The sequence below is a fragment of the Nannospalax galili genome, unplaced genomic scaffold (genome assembly GCF_000622305.1).
Source record: "Nannospalax galili isolate Female #2095 unplaced genomic scaffold, S.galili_v1.0 scaffold142, whole genome shotgun sequence".
NCBI lineage: Eukaryota > Metazoa > Chordata > Mammalia > Rodentia > Spalacidae > Nannospalax > Nannospalax galili.
The window spans coordinates 1,305,699-1,310,290 of record NW_008348793.1 but is presented as its reverse complement, the minus strand read 5'-3'; the positions used below and the strand labels follow the sequence as shown (position 1 = coordinate 1,310,290).

General features: G+C 40.6%; 1 non-coding gene across 1 annotated transcript; it reads right to left on the bottom strand.

Annotated features, from left to right (window-relative positions):
- Positions 1 to 4,213: 4,213 nt before the first annotated feature.
- On the bottom strand, positions 4,214 to 4,371 carry LOC115072515. The gene has a single exon (XR_003851570.1). It is a non-coding gene; the product is annotated as a U1 spliceosomal RNA (small nuclear RNA).
- Positions 4,372 to 4,592: the final 221 nt, after the last annotated feature.

Genomic DNA, 4,592 nt, shown 5'->3' with positions numbered 1-4,592 from the left:
TATATATATATATAACATGTGAGTACATGTTTGTAGCTAATGGTTATCTAACAAAAATCCCAGTACCAGGTAAGGGAAAACTCCCTTTGAGTTCTTGGTCGGGGTAGTCCAAGAGACTCCCTAAACAATATAGGCTATTGGCACACCCCTTGGTTGCCTCCCAGAAGTTGGAGGTAAGACCTTATGGTAAAACACACTGTACACTTCAGACACTGGACTTGCAGAAATTGAGCTGGAACTGACCTGGAACCTCTTCCAGAGAACTAGCTCTCACAGCGTCAGTAGGTGCTATGCAAAGCTGCAGAGGGAGAAAAGCAATCAATGGCCCTACCCAGCTGTTAAAACCTACAGACCACAATAATTGTTGCCTGCCCCCCAAAAGTTCATGTAATAGTGGCCCTTTTTGTACTTAAGGCCCACCCCACTGGAAGGGAATCCATGAATGGTACTGTAAACATTGCCAAGTACATGTGAAAGATCATAGAACCTAGAGGAGAGCCTATTACTGCCACTTTCCTGAATTAATGTAATTTCATGCTGTATTCTAAATACATATCCTTAAATGCACAGATAAGTGTAGCTCTCATCACTCATCAAAGACACTTTTTTTTTGCAACATATGGAGACCATTACAAAGTTCTACAACTGATCAAAATGCAGAGAATAACCGACTGTGTGGTGCCTAACCCAAATGATATATTTACAATGCAACCCCCTCCACCTAAGGTTCAGGTAACATAGAAGAGTCAGAGGATCGGGACACCTGCCACTAGATAATGTATTCTAGACATGTTAGGGTAAATACACTCATGACATCTCCTCAGTATAGTCACCTGAACAAGACCTGCATTATGACAACACCAGTTGACATGCCAGTATGGATAGGGGAAATTTCAGAGTCCCACCTCTAGATGAAGAGCTACAGATGATCAGTGGCTGCTGAGGGAGGGAAAATCAGCCTTCTCCAGGGACCAGCTCCCTGATAGGCTATCTAATCCCAAGAGGTCAGCCCTAACCACATGTACACATGAGCAGCATTAAAGGACTCACCACATTATATATGCGTATATATATATATAAATGTATTTATGCATATGCAAAAATAATAGTTAAAGAAGAGGATAAGAAACTGAGGGGAAATGTGGGAGGAGATGGGGAGAAAGGGGTAGAAATGGTGGAAATTCAATACTCTTGTATGAAATTCTCAAAAATGAAAAGGAATTGTAAGATTTTTATGTGAAAGCACACGGATGGTCACTGTATCTGCGGCAAAGCAGACAAGCATTAATTTAATCTAAGCATAACTAATCTCAACAATGCTAAACTGGTAAGTTATTTTCTCTGTTTCACGAGTTATTTGGGATGCACAGTTATCTAATTGTCTCTACCACATCTGTTCCTCGATGAGCATCTAGAAAAAGGTAACTACTGTATTTCAAAGTCCACTTGCTTCTGACAGAAACTACATAGAAACTAGGAGATGGGATGGGGGTGGCCAGTCAATAAAGAGCTTGCTATGCAAGCATGAGGACCTGAGTTCAATTTCCAGTACCCAAGTGAGAAAGCCAGGCATAGAGGCACACTGCAGTAAGCCTGGCTCTGGGGAGACTGATAGGAGGATTCCTGAGGCTTGCTGGCCAGTCAGCTAGTGAAAGACCCTGTCTCAGAAAATAAGGTGTAGAACAATTGAGGAAGACACATGAGTGACAGTCTCTACCTCTACACAGACGCACATGATATATGCACATACACACACACACAAATAAAGAAGTAAAGCCAACTAGAAGGCATTCTTATTGTCAAATATGCAATTACCAAATTCATTAAATATAAATTGTATTTTTCATATAAATGTCAAAGGAACACGCAACATGAAATGTAGAAAAAGAGGAAAGATAATAAAAACTACTTTGAATGTCTCCTTGTAGCCCCAGCTGTCCTGGAACTCACTATGTAGACCAGGCTGGCCTTGAACTCAGCAAGATCCATATGCCTCTGTCTCCCATGTGCTGGGATTAAAGGTATGTGCCACAATGCCTGGCCACCATTTCTTTTTTTAAAAACTATTTTATTTATTATTTTGTGAGTGCAACTGTGTTGTGCAGTGCTGCGCAGGTCAGAACTGGAGTTAAGGACAGTTCGTAGCCACCATGTGGGTGCTGGGAATCAAACCTGGGTCCTCTGCAAGAGCAGTCAGTGCTCTTAACCGCTGAGCCATCCCTCCAGCCCCATAAATATACATTTTTATAATAAGGTAGTGAAGGTTAGAGAGGGGCCCATGAGTTTTTTAAAAAGAAAAAATGTAATAGGAATAGCAAGAAATTAAGGCTATAATCTTAGGATTAAACTTTTCACACTATGTTTTAACCAACTGCGCTATTTTACTGCCATAACACACTGTAATGCAGAGATGCCATAACGTAATTCACTGTATTTGGCCATGTGTAAGAAAAGAATTCATTTTAATTTATACTTTTAGACGAATCTAAGAAAATTTAAACATGCTGTCATTCAGTCACAATATACTGTATTAGATACTATAAACACCAACTCCTAGCTCCTCCCAAAAGTGCACAAACTGCCAGACAACAGATAAGTGAATGAGAGTGACTATATTGCAATATAACTTAGTTTCCTAAACAAGTAACAGCTAGGTTTGGCTTATAGGTTAACTCAACAATTATACTAAAGAAGAAATAGAAGAACTAAAAAATGATTAAAAAAAGATGAGGGTAAAAGGGTTAGACGCTTGGGGGATTATTTTTATTTTATGTGTTTGAGTGCTTTGCCTGTGTGCATATCTGTGCACCACATGTGTGCAGTGCCCACAGAGACCAAAGGAGGTTGTTGAATCCCTGGAACTGGAGTTATAGATTGTTGTTAGTTAACATGTGGGTGCCGGAAACTGAATCCCAGTCCTCTGCAAGAACAGCCAATATACTTACCTGCTAAGCCATCATTTAGTCCCATTGGGTAATTCTTAAACTACATTGAAAGAAATCAGAAGTGGTGACCTAACCAAGACACGCAGGGGCCAAGATTCCAGAAAGAGGAGGGAGGCTGACAACATGGGCCTAATATTACTTCCAGGAACACAGAAATGTGCGAAGCCTGTGAAGCCAGTGTTGCTGCACCGCAGTTGTTGACCAGAACAAATTTTCTGTCATTTGTGTTAGTGCCAGTGGATATTTTAAATTGCCATAGTGTAGTAGTACAGTTTCCTGTTGGCAATTTGTGAGGGTGAAGCCAGGTATGTGGCTAACAACCCTAGACAGAGCAGCCCCATACCTCAAGCAATGAATTAGTGGAAGAAAAATGTCAATAATATCACACTTGCAAAAATCTTGACTAGGGAGACAAACTGGGAAGACTTGGAAGCACCACCACACATAGACACACAGACACAGATTGTTTTGTGTTTTAGTGGATCCTGGGGATCAAACTCTGGCCATTATGCTTGCAAGATAAGACTTTACCAATTTTGCCATTTCCTTGGTCCAAAGTTTATGCAATGCTTCCTTTTGTTAGGCTTAGACAGGGTCTCATTGTGTGATGCTCGCTGTTCTAAAACTCTCTAGATAGGCTGACTGGACTCCAGTGGATGAATTTTCACCGAAGGACATCTGGGTACAAATGCTTGACTGAATAGGCCTTAACATGTATGGTAGAATGCATGAGGTCTGGTGGGGGAATGTATGGATGGTGGAGGGATCTGAATTTAATTAAGAACTGTTGCATGAAATTTACAAAAGCCCAGTAATTTTTTTAAAATTTAAAGCATAAAATCTCCCGGAGGGTTGGACTTCAGTTTCCTGAAACCCCTCTACATTTGTGTTGAGTTTCCCTGTGTGAATGCATGTATGGACATGAATCTTCTTTCAATAAAATCTCGTTGACTGCTAAAAAAAAGAAAGAAAAAGTAGTCAAAACAAACCCACCTCATCTATTTTATTACCTAATTCTTTTTATTTTATTTATTCTTTTAATTTTACATGTATGAGTGTATTGCCTGCATGAATGTAAGTACACTCATGTCGTGCAATGCTTGTGGAGGTCAGAGGAGGGTATCAGAGACCCTGGAACTGGAGTTTTTGAATGATTGTTAGCTGCCATATGGGTGCTGGAAATCAAACCCAGGTCCTCTGCAAGAGCAGCCAGTGTTCTTTAACACTGAGCCATATCTCCAGCCCTATTAGCTAATTCTTTTTTTAAACAGGGGAGAGCACTATCACAGTACCCCACTACTTCAAATTATGTAGTCAAGTTTCTGCATTTGAAGAAATCTCAGGGGTCAGCACATCTGGAGTGTAATGGATAAGTCTCACCTTGGGAAAACCATCTGGGTGCTGGGATTCAAACCCAGGTCTTTTGCAAGAACAGCTAGTGTTCTTAACCACAAAGCCATCTCTCCAGCCCCTATTAGCTAATTTTTAATCATGAAAAAAGGCCTCTTTCTTCAGCCACAACACTTAACACTGTTTGACACTTTTCGTGTGCCTCTGTGACCCTGTGACATAGTTTTATTCTCACCTTGACACAATCTAGAATCACCTTGGAAAGGAGTCTCAGTGAGGAACTATCTAGATCAGGTT